At 37.3% G+C, this 10,887-nt stretch overlaps 1 long non-coding RNA gene across 1 annotated transcript; it reads right to left on the bottom strand.

Annotated features, from left to right (window-relative positions):
* Positions 1-6,753: 6,753 nt before the first annotated feature.
* On the bottom strand, positions 6,754-8,554 carry LOC145527211 (uncharacterized). Its single transcript, XR_014069578.1, has 2 exons — positions 8,436-8,554; positions 6,754-7,995 (listed from the first exon to the last, which is right to left on the bottom strand). It is a non-coding gene; the product is annotated as an uncharacterized LOC145527211 (long non-coding RNA).
* Between the last annotated feature and the right edge of the window lie 2,333 nt (positions 8,555-10,887).

Here is a 10,887-nt window from a genome sequence, read left to right on the forward strand (position 1 = left end):
AACATCCTTTGGGGAGTAATCTCAGGGAACTGTATCAGTACTGTAGATGTTCAGACATTCCTGAAGGGAGGATAATTGATAATCCCAATGTGCTCAAGTCACTCATGACTAAAGGTAAATAAAATAGTTTTAGGATTTTTTATATTTTTTCCCTTTGAAGGGGATGATGTTCAATTCATTTAACAGTAGGAGGAATTATAGTAAGAATCAAAAATGAAAGGGGAGGGATTGTGGCAACCCACATGATAGGATTAACAGTTTGCTCAATAATTTAGTGTCTAGCTAATGATTAATATTTGAATGAATAACCATCTTTAACATGGTTGAAATTTAGCTTGTTTGATTTTTCTGTTAATAGTGATCTTAAAGTTACTAACAAAAAGCAGTGCCAATAAGATAATGGTGTTTAGATGATGAATTAAAAGACTTGGACTTGTATAGTAATCCGAATGCTCCAACTACTTCCCATATATTGATGGAACTTGAACAAATTCATGATCATTTTATACCTGTTTATTTAAGTGAGTAAGAATTAATACACTGCTTGATTATTTTATCAGAGAGATGCTGTGGGATGGAATGAAATAATGTATGTGAGACTTCTGTGCTAATAATAAAGTGATAGAAGTTCTGCTAGCTTCAAACAAGCCTTTTATTTTGTGGTTATCTTGAAATTGTGACAAAGTACTTTGCATGCCTGTTGGTTTAACTTAAAATAGGTTGATTTAAATCAGAGAAGGAAATGGCAATCTACTCCAGTACTCTTGCCTGGAAAATCCCATGGATGGGGGAGCCTGGTAGGCTACAGTGAGCCTGGTAGGCTACAGTCCATGGGGTCGCAAAGAGTCAGACACGACTAAACGACTTCACTTACCTTACTTATCTTAGTTTAATTTAAATATCTTTGGGTTAACTTTAAATATATTTTGAGTATTCTATTTCTTGTGTAATGATATAATCAGCATTTGAAAATAGTTCCTAGAAGGCAGGTTTATCACAAGACATTGATTCCCATATTTACGTATTTTTAAAATATTTACTTTATATCAATTTTCTTACAGTTTAGTTTTTTTTTTTAAGTTTCTAACTTAAAAAATGTTTCTAACATTTTAGAATATACTTATGTTTTCCTGGATACCATACCCATGTTGCACTTCTGATTCTACCACCACTGATCAGAGGCAGTTGCTCTTACATCTCTGGACTATCTGAGCCCAGTCTGTGTTTCTCCTCTTATGCTGCTCTGTTCATCCTAATTATGAGTTGACACTGTATCTCTTCCACTGGCTGCTGTCTCCTGCAGAGCAGGAAACCTCAGTGTGATTTATCTTTCTATGAAGCTGTCATGAAGTAAGTGATCAAGGCAGCAAGCAAATATTCACACATTGCTGTAAATCAACTATACCCCGAACACTTTTTGAAAATTATTGTAAATTTTTAAAAAAGTACACATTGCTGGCATGTACGGAGCTAATGCATTCAACACTGAGAATTGTATTTCCATCCAAAACATAGATTCGGTGATGTGGACAGAATCGTGTACCCTGCAAGATCCACATGTGTGTAATAATCCAATATGACAATATTTGAGGACAGGACACACAGGAAATCATTAAGGATGAATGAGCTCAAAAATGTGGGGCTCCAATCTGAAAGAATTAGTGTTCCAGTAAGAAGAGACACCAGAGAATTCTTTAGAGTCCATTCTCTCTTTCTTTCTGTTCTTCACTTGAGGACACAGCTAGAAGGAGATAGCCCGAGAACTGAGGACAGAACCCTCATCAGGGACCACATTGACAAGCACCCTGATCCTAGACCTTCCAGCCTCTAGAACTGTGAGACATAAATGTCTAATGTTTGCTTAAACAAACAATCCCTGCTATTTCATTTACGGCAGCCTGAGTAGATTAAGTCATTGGGACTAAAGCATTTAACAGAATGTTAAGGACAAATGAATTTGTAAGAATTAAAAATTTAGATTTGTTCTTACTATCTGTATTGCACAGTAACAAATCTTATTAAGTATTATTCTCACTGAAAGGATATCAACTATCCTCAGCTATTATTCAACAATTTTGAAGATACCTGAGTGAATATGTTTAGAAAGTTTCAAAATTTCAGGCAAACACTAACTTTATCAAGGAAAATTTTTCTCAATTTGCAGCCTTTAAACTTGATTCTAGTTATTTACATTCAGAAAAACAATTGCCACTGAATTCTAAGTCCAAATTATTGCAGTAGGACTTGCCACCACCTTGCTATTTTTGTTAGGCGATTTTATCAATCTACTCTATGTAAAGTTGGTCATGGCTCAGGCCATTAATGTTCAACAGGAACTTTCATGAGGGTATAGGTGGTAAAAGACTCTCAGAAACCAATGAAATATGCAAGCATTTATTTTTCAATTATAGATATATTCTATTTATTGAGACCTTGTAGTGATATGTTTGCTAAGGAAACAGAAAGAACAACATTGCTGACAAATGTCACCAGGTTAAGAGTCCATTAATGAGCTTCTCTCGAAGCTGGCTTCTTTCAACTTGATCAGCTGTGTCTCTCTTCCAATGATTTAAATATTTAAGTTTCCTGAAACCTTAAAATCAAAACCAGGAGGTAGAGTATAAATCACTGAAACTCAAATTCTTCTAAACTGCGTATTTATGGTTAAGAAAGACATGATTATTCCTTCTGCCCTAGGGAACACGAGAGCTCCTTCCATTTTTCTCGTACACTCTGTTTCTTTCTTTGGCTTGTGTCCAGTTGGGCAGTGACATGTATGAATTATCCTGTGTGGACAAAGAATTCTTGCAGTCAGGAAACAGAAATGAGATGATGTCATAGGCTAGAACTGTGTTTTAGAAAAAGAGAGGAGTGTTTTCATTTTGTTTCACCATAGTTTGATCTAAGTATCTTACCTATGATACGTGTGGTCCCTGGTAGCAATGCATCCTCCTTACCCATGAGGTCTATTATCTGGCACTGAGGTACGTAATTAGCAGGCATTATTGTCTTATTTTTCACAAATTGTAGTAGGTTGATAGTAGCTTACTCCAGTTTTAAAGATAAGGAAAATGAGATTTAGAATCAGTTAAGTACCTTTTTCTCAGTAACATGGCTTATTCCTGGTGTTGCCAGAATCACATTCAAGCCTGTCTGATTAAAATGCCCCATGAACTTGCTTCTTCCTTTGGACTCTGTACAGAAACTGGTCTCTTAACTAATATCAGCCATTTTAGCAAGCATTCTGTAACCAGATTTGCAGGTCTCTGAGACTGTGGCAAAATGCACACATGGAAAAATGCACTTTAAGTAAAATTAACAAAAAGCAAACAAACGTACCTTCTCATTCACAGTGATTTTCATCTCAGTGATTTCTAGTATTTTTTTTCTCGAGTTTCTTGCAGTGTGATTAGATGATTTAGATGGGGGAGCAAACTTTCCAAGGTCTGGATCTGGGCGGCCTGATCCATCTCTAGGTAGTATGATGCATTAAATTTGGTTGAGCAGAACAGTTTCAAGCAAGTTGTCAGGAGTGTCTGAGGTGAAGTCATTGGCTCCCCAGTAGATGGCAGCAAAAGCAAAACAGAGGCGGGCATCATGGCAGAATCTGCCCAATTGGACAAGATCATCAGAGAGGATTCTTGGCAGAGAGCAGATACAACGACAAGAGGACGTGAGGTTGAGGATGCCTGTCTCCAGCAGACCTGACATTTCTGAGGAGGAACAACATCAAAAGCATCACAGAGATCATGCTGACCCAACTGGGGCAGCAGAAGGTGGTCAGATTGAAGGACACCCAGTTACAAAAGCTCTGCATAGGGAGGCAGCACCTGCAGCTGAAAACTACAAGACCAAAGGATAAAAGGCAAGAATCCAGTAAACACATCTCACCACAGCAGAGACCAGATGGTAGCTGGATACCAAAGTAATTTTACATTGTCACATGAAATCCATAAATCTCTTTCTTCCTTCAATTTTCCTTTTGGTTGATGTACACTTTCTCCATCGCTTTAATCAAGTACATTCCTTCTTTTTTCTAGAGAATCTTAATTGATGTTTCTCTAAAATTAATTTTTATTGGATTATAGTTGATTTACAATGTTGTGTTAGTTTCTACTGTACAGCAAAGTAAATCAGCTATATGTATACATATATCCCATGTTTTTTGGATTTACTTCCCATTTAGATCAGCACATAACATTGAGTAGAGTTCCTTGTTCTATACAGTAGGTTCTCATTTCATGATCTGCTTTATACATAGTAGTGTATGTACGTTAATTCCAATTTCCCAATCCATCTCACCCCTTCTTCCCCCACTTGGTAACCATATGTTTGTTCTTTATATCTGTTTCTGTTCCTGCCCTGCAAGTAAAATCATCTATACCAATTTTCTGGATTCTACATATATGCATTAATATGCAATATTTGTTTTTCTCTTTCTGACTTACTTTACTCTGAATAACTGGCTCTAGGTCCATCCACATGTCTACAAATAATCCAGTTTACTCCTTTTTATGGATGAGTAATATTCTGTTGTATATAGGTACCACATCTTTTTTATTCATTCCCCTATTGATGGCCAAATAGATTGTTTCCATGTCCTGGATATTGTGAATAGTGCTAATCAAGTACATTCTTACATATTGACCATGACACATGAATAAAACTTCTAACCTTCTCTTGGGTTCCCTCCTTCTTGTGTGGAGGACGCTGTTCCCCCCACTCCTGGTTCCTCTCCTCTACGTCTTGATTCTGAGTCCCTACTTTATTGCTCTTCTCCTTCTGCGCTGGTTTCCTTTGCATTCTTGCCATCACACTGCACCATAGCCCCACCTATGAGGCAGAAGGCAAGGTGGGCATACCCAGGAGATCCTATCAAAGGTGCCAGTTGGTAGGAGAAGAGAGGAACACAATCCGCTCTTCTATGTTCAAATGTTTCAAATGAAAAGAAAATATTGCTTTCTGATTCTATGGTGATGGGTTCAGAACTGTGAATTCTGTGTCTACTACTGAACAGTGTCTACTACTCAGCGGTGACCTTTTCTATGACAATATTCTCTCAAGAGCATCAGGAGATGAAGTATTAACCTTCACTGTATTCTCAAACAGAAGTGAAAAGTACCTATGTGTTGAGGAAGTTCCTAACAAGATAAAACTATCTCAATGTGCTTTGCTATTCCAGGTATAAGGTAGAAGGGATTAAAAAACAAGAAAGATTTCCTTCCCATTGAGGTCACCACAGAGCATTAAGTGGAGTTCCTTGTGCTATAGAGTAGGTTCTTACTAGTTATCTATTTTATGCATAGTTTCAGCAGTATATATCTGTCCAATAGGGAGGGAATATATGTATATAAGTGGCCGATTCATTTTGCTGTACAGCAGAAACTAACACAACATTTTAAAGCAACTATACTCCAATAATGGATAAGGAAATGGCAACCCATTCCAGTACTCTTGCCTGGAAAATCTCATGGACGGAGGAGCCTGATAAGCTATAGTCCATGGGGTCGCAAAGAGTTGGACACCACTGAGTGACTTCACTTCACTCACTTCACTCACTTCATGCTTTATCACTGGAGAAGGCAATGGCAACCCACTCCAGGATTCTTGCCTGGAGAATCTCATGGACAGAGGAGCCTGGCGGGCCATGGTCCACGGGGTCGCAGAGAGTCAGACATGACTGAAGTGACTGAGCACGCACGCATACTCCAATAAAATTAATTTGAAAAAATAAAAACAAGGAAGATACAGAAAGATAAGCATTTCATTCTCCACTGATTTAGTATTTTTTTTAAATTTTTGTTTTAAAGATTCTGCTAATCACTTCATAAAGTAACACGTGATTGAGAAATTTAACAGCCCCGATCCAATATAGGAAGGTACATGTAAAGGTATCATAGCTTAAAACAATCAACTTTACATTCATGATGTATAAATTTACAATCATGACAGTAAATTTCATCACTGTCAGTGATATGGCTGGAATCCAGGCCCCTGAATTCCCTATTTGCCTTGGGACTTTTTTTTGAAGGAGTTCCATATGTTAATATATTATTCTCTGAACAGATATTGCATTTCATATATAGTAACCTTGACATTGAGCTTTCCAGGTGGCACTAGTGGTAAAGAACACGCCTGCCAATGCAGGAGACATAGGAGATGTGAATTCAATCCCTCGGTGGCGAAGACCCCCTTGATGAGGGGATGGCAACCCACTTCAGTATTCTTGCCTGGAGAATCCCGTGGACAGAGGAGCCTGGAGGGCTACAGTCCGTGGGGTCAGAAAGAATCGGACAGAACTGAGCGAAAGAGCATGCACACATGCAACCTTGATGTTTCCAAACAGATTCTGAATATTTAGCTACAGATATATGAGGAGACCTAAAGATAACAACCCATTTTGAAAAATTAAAATGCATTGGCTTTCTTCCATCAAATTCAGTCTTGAATTTCTTTGTGAATATTTGCTCTACTGAAAAAATAGAGAACAGAATGTTGAATTCTAGAATGTGGTACTTACAAATTTTTCTCTTTCATTTATGTGTATACAACCTTGTTGAGTTGATTGATTTCAAGTCTAAATAAATACAGCCAGGTTTCTCATGCACCACAACAGGAATCCACACACTTTTTCTCTAAAGGGCCAAGTAGTAACTATTTTAGCTTTGTAACTTATGGCTTCTGCCCCACTACTTACCTCTGGCATTCTAGCAAGAAAGCAGCCACAGATAATATGTGAAAGTGTACATGAACCATGTTCCAACAAATCTTTATTTATAAAAGTAAGTAACAGGAAGGATGGATTTGGTCCACAGGCTGTAGTTTCTAATCTCTTTCTCAGAATCTCTCTCTCTTACTGCTTTGACTTTAAATTATCCCTCAACTTTCAGAAAGTCCCTATATAACTTGTATGAATGTGTAGAATAGTTGTATGTATTTGTACTTCTGCCAGTGTTGGGTAGGTACGTGTGGTCCTCTGATGCACTCTTTTCTCCCATTTTCACAGATAACTTGTTTGGCCCAAGGGCATGGTTACAAGAGGGAAAAAGTCATCTACCAAAACCTTTTCCTCCTTCTCAATTTTCTATATAAAACAGTCTCACAGACAATCAACACCATCTATGGAATGGTGGGGTGTTAGGTGAGACAGGATCTTGGTGATGGTTTAGTTTAAGTTTCTGTTATGCAGGTGAGGATATAACGATAAAGAGGAGAAGTGATTGCCTAGATTGAGCTGGGAGTGAAAACCAGCAAACACAATTCCAGAGTTGAAGTCCAGCCTTCCAACTCTGACATAGTGCTCTCCTCACAAAGCCCAAAATCATCCTAAATGTCCATCATAATCACCTGATAAACAGGAGTATAGGAGGAGGAAAGACAGCAGGTAGAGCTGAACATTCTGGTTATAATCCAGATACCATGCTCTGAAATTGACTCCAAATAAACTTGAATTCCCACAACTCTATCAACATCAGTAACTACTTATAACTATAAGGCATTAAATATGTCATAGTGTAAGGGGCACATTTTATCCATTTTAGCAATGAAAGTTGCACACTCTCATCTCGAAAAAGTACAGCTCTGACAACAGACTCTGCAGAGAGTGAGCAAATTCAATTCTGCAAATCTCTGTTCATGCTGCAGAATTAACAACCCAGCTCTGATCTGTATGCTGGAGAAGTGCACTGGCTGTGAAAAACAGGGTCATTTATTTTCGGAAAGTGAAGGTCAATCTAGTTTTGATGTGTGTGCGTGTGTGTGTGCGTGCATGTGCGTGTGTGTGTGCGTGCGTGAGTGTGTGTGTGTGTGTGTGTATGTGTGAGTATTTTCCCCTGTAAACTTGAGGAGATGAGCAGAGTGGTTCTGGAATGTGGTCTCCAGGAGGGTACCAGAAGCTGGATGTGAGGTTGCTAGGCAATCTTCCCTATTGTTTTAAACAAACTGCACAGGGCTGGCAGCAGCTGTCGGAGTTCCTGGCTCTTTGGACTAACAGAGCTGAAAAACACAAAGAACAAAGATCTTCCACAATAAATGGCCATAAATAACAGGAACTTTCTATGCCAGTAAATGCAGGCACTTGGAGTTAAAGCAATTAATAAGGTTAACAAACACAAGAGGTCATTTAAATTCTATTTGTTGTCAAATACTTCTTCCCCCAGACACTCTAATTTAAATAGTAAGCCAATCTGAAAATAGGGTGGTAGGCTGCGATTTTAATCAATTATCCCTTTAAAACCACCATCTTCTTGCTTGTTTATTTTGACTTTATTCATGGAGAATTTCACCTCAGGGGTAACAGTATAAACTTGCTCTGAATGTGTTTTAAAAATCTTAAGTAGAAACAAATTCTCCAATTTCTGTTAAACGACAATTCACTCAGCATACTATCAGCACAGGACTCCTTCTTTTTACTCCTAGGCCACCCCAGTCCTCACCTCTTCCATCTTCATCTCCTCCTCCTGGAGGTAGTTACACAAGGCTACACGTGTAATGAAACCAGATGGAGCCACACATACGTGAGCTCATGTGTAGCTGTGGATGTCTGCGTAATCTCTGTGGGTAGAACCTCATCAGTTCCTGGGCTGTGACATTGCACTATGGTTGTATAAGTGATTGTCCTCAGAAGAGGCTGTGATGCATGAAATTTGTCTCAATGTAGTTGAATAACCTTTTGTGAATCTAGAATTATTTCAAAATAAAACATTCATAAGAAACATGCAGGTTCTTAATTTTTAATCTTTCTAAATCATAGTTTTTTTCCTTAAACAATGAATCTTAGTCCTGTTAATTCCTGTCAATGGTGAGATGATGCTGTCCTTCAACTGATCTGTGCTTTTGCATTCATTTCAAAATAATCTGAAAGGTATAACTCAGACATTTCCTGGAAATTAGGTTTTTTTTGACATATTGGATTTAAAGTTTAGTTAGATTATTATTATTATTTTTAATCCATTTATGGATTCTAAATCATTGGGAAATTTAAAATCAGGAGTCATTCTGAATGGAATCAAGGCTTAAGAGTTTGTACAGTAAGAAACAAGTGTTTCAAAACAGCATTCTTTGTTTCTCCACTTGAGATAAATTTTGAAATAAATTCAGATTTAAGAGAAATTGCAAGGACTGTGCTTTAAGGCTCCATGTACCCTTCACACAGTCCCCCTCAGGATTACATGTTGAAAAACTACTGTCAAAATCAAAACCAGTCATTTACATTGGTACCAGGTGTGTGTATAGTTCTAAGCCACTCTAACACATATGTAGAAGTTCTTTAACCACCACTTCAGTTAAGATTCAGAACTATTCCATCACCACAAAGGTCTACTGATGTCAACATATTACCAATTCAAATGAAGCGTGGAAATTTTACCTACTTTTAAGTCTTCTAATCATCACTATTCATAGTATAGATTGTCTTAAATATCCACATCAGACAACACTGTACTTTTGCTCTGTCAAACATACTTTAAAATGCTGAAGAAAACAAGGAAAATGTTTTGTATTTTCATTGACTCTTTCCATTATTCTTTTTTCCTTCTGATGTTTCAAGATGCTTTCTTTTATGGTTTTCTTTCTGTCACAAAAGTTCCATTGGCTATTTGTTTAGAACTAGGTCTACTAGCAACAAATTCTCTTAAGCTTTCTTAATCTGAGAATGTCTAAACTTCCCCTCATTCCCGAAGGATATTTTTGCTGGATATAAAATTCAAGGCTGATCATTCCTCTCTTCCAACATTTAAAAGCATAGTGTCACTTCTTTCTTGGTTTCTCTTGATGGGTTTCTGATGAAAAATACACTGTTGTTTGAATTGTCTCCTCTCTATATGTAAGGTATAGATTCTCTCTCACTGTTTTCAAGGTCATTTGTTTTTCTTTACTTTTCAAAGATTTTATCATAATGTGTCTTGATGTAACAGCACTATTATGTAGAATTATAATTATATATATATATTTGATTTTGAAATATTATCCATGAAATTCAAATATATAACAAGTAAAAGTCATTAAAAATTCTAAATTCAAAAAGCATACAGTAAGTTACATGGCTCAGATTGTATACATTTCTTCTATTCCTGGCTCCAGGTGTCTAGGATTTGCACAAAGTTCTTAAATCTTTTCTTCCCATTTATTTTTAGACTTTTCAAAATTTAAGATGAAAAGTTAAGTACTAAACTATCACTTCTTGTTATTAGTAATACCTATGGAAAAAGCAAGAGAATTCCAGAAAAAAATCTACTTATGCTTCATTAACTACACTAAAGCCTTTGGCTGTGTGGATCAAAACAAACTGTGGAAAATTCTTAAAGAGATGGGAATACCAAACCACCTGACCTGCTTCCTGCAAAACCTATATGCATGTCAAGAAACAACAGTAAGAACCAGATATGGAACAACGGACTGGTTCCAAATTGGGAAAGGAGAACATCAAGACTGTATACTATCACCCTGCTTGTTTAACTTCTATGCAGAGTACATCATGAGAAATGCTGGGCTGGAAGAAACACAAGCTGGAATCAAGATTGCTGGGAGAAATATCAATAACCCCAGATATGCAGATGACACCACCCTTATGGCAGAAAGTGAGGAAGAGCTAAAGAGCCTCTTGATGAAAGTGAAAGAGGAGAGTGAAAAAGCTGGCTTAAAACTCAACATTCAAAAAACAAAGATCATGGCATCTGATCCCATCACTTCATGACAAATAGATGGGGAAACAGTGGAAACAGTGACAAACTTTATTTTTTGGGGCTCCAAAATCACTGCAGATAGTGACTTCAGGCTTGAAAGTAAAAGAAGCTTACTCCTTGGAAGAAAAACCATGACCAACCTAGACAACATATTAAAATGCAGAGACATTACAATGCTGACAAAGGTCTGTCTAGTCAAAGTTAT

The sequence above is a fragment of the Giraffa tippelskirchi genome, chromosome 11 (assembly GCF_054371585.1).
Source record: "Giraffa tippelskirchi isolate mGirTip1 chromosome 11, T2T-mGirTip1v1.2.pri, whole genome shotgun sequence".
In the NCBI taxonomy this organism is placed as follows: domain Eukaryota; kingdom Metazoa; phylum Chordata; class Mammalia; order Artiodactyla; family Giraffidae; genus Giraffa; species Giraffa tippelskirchi.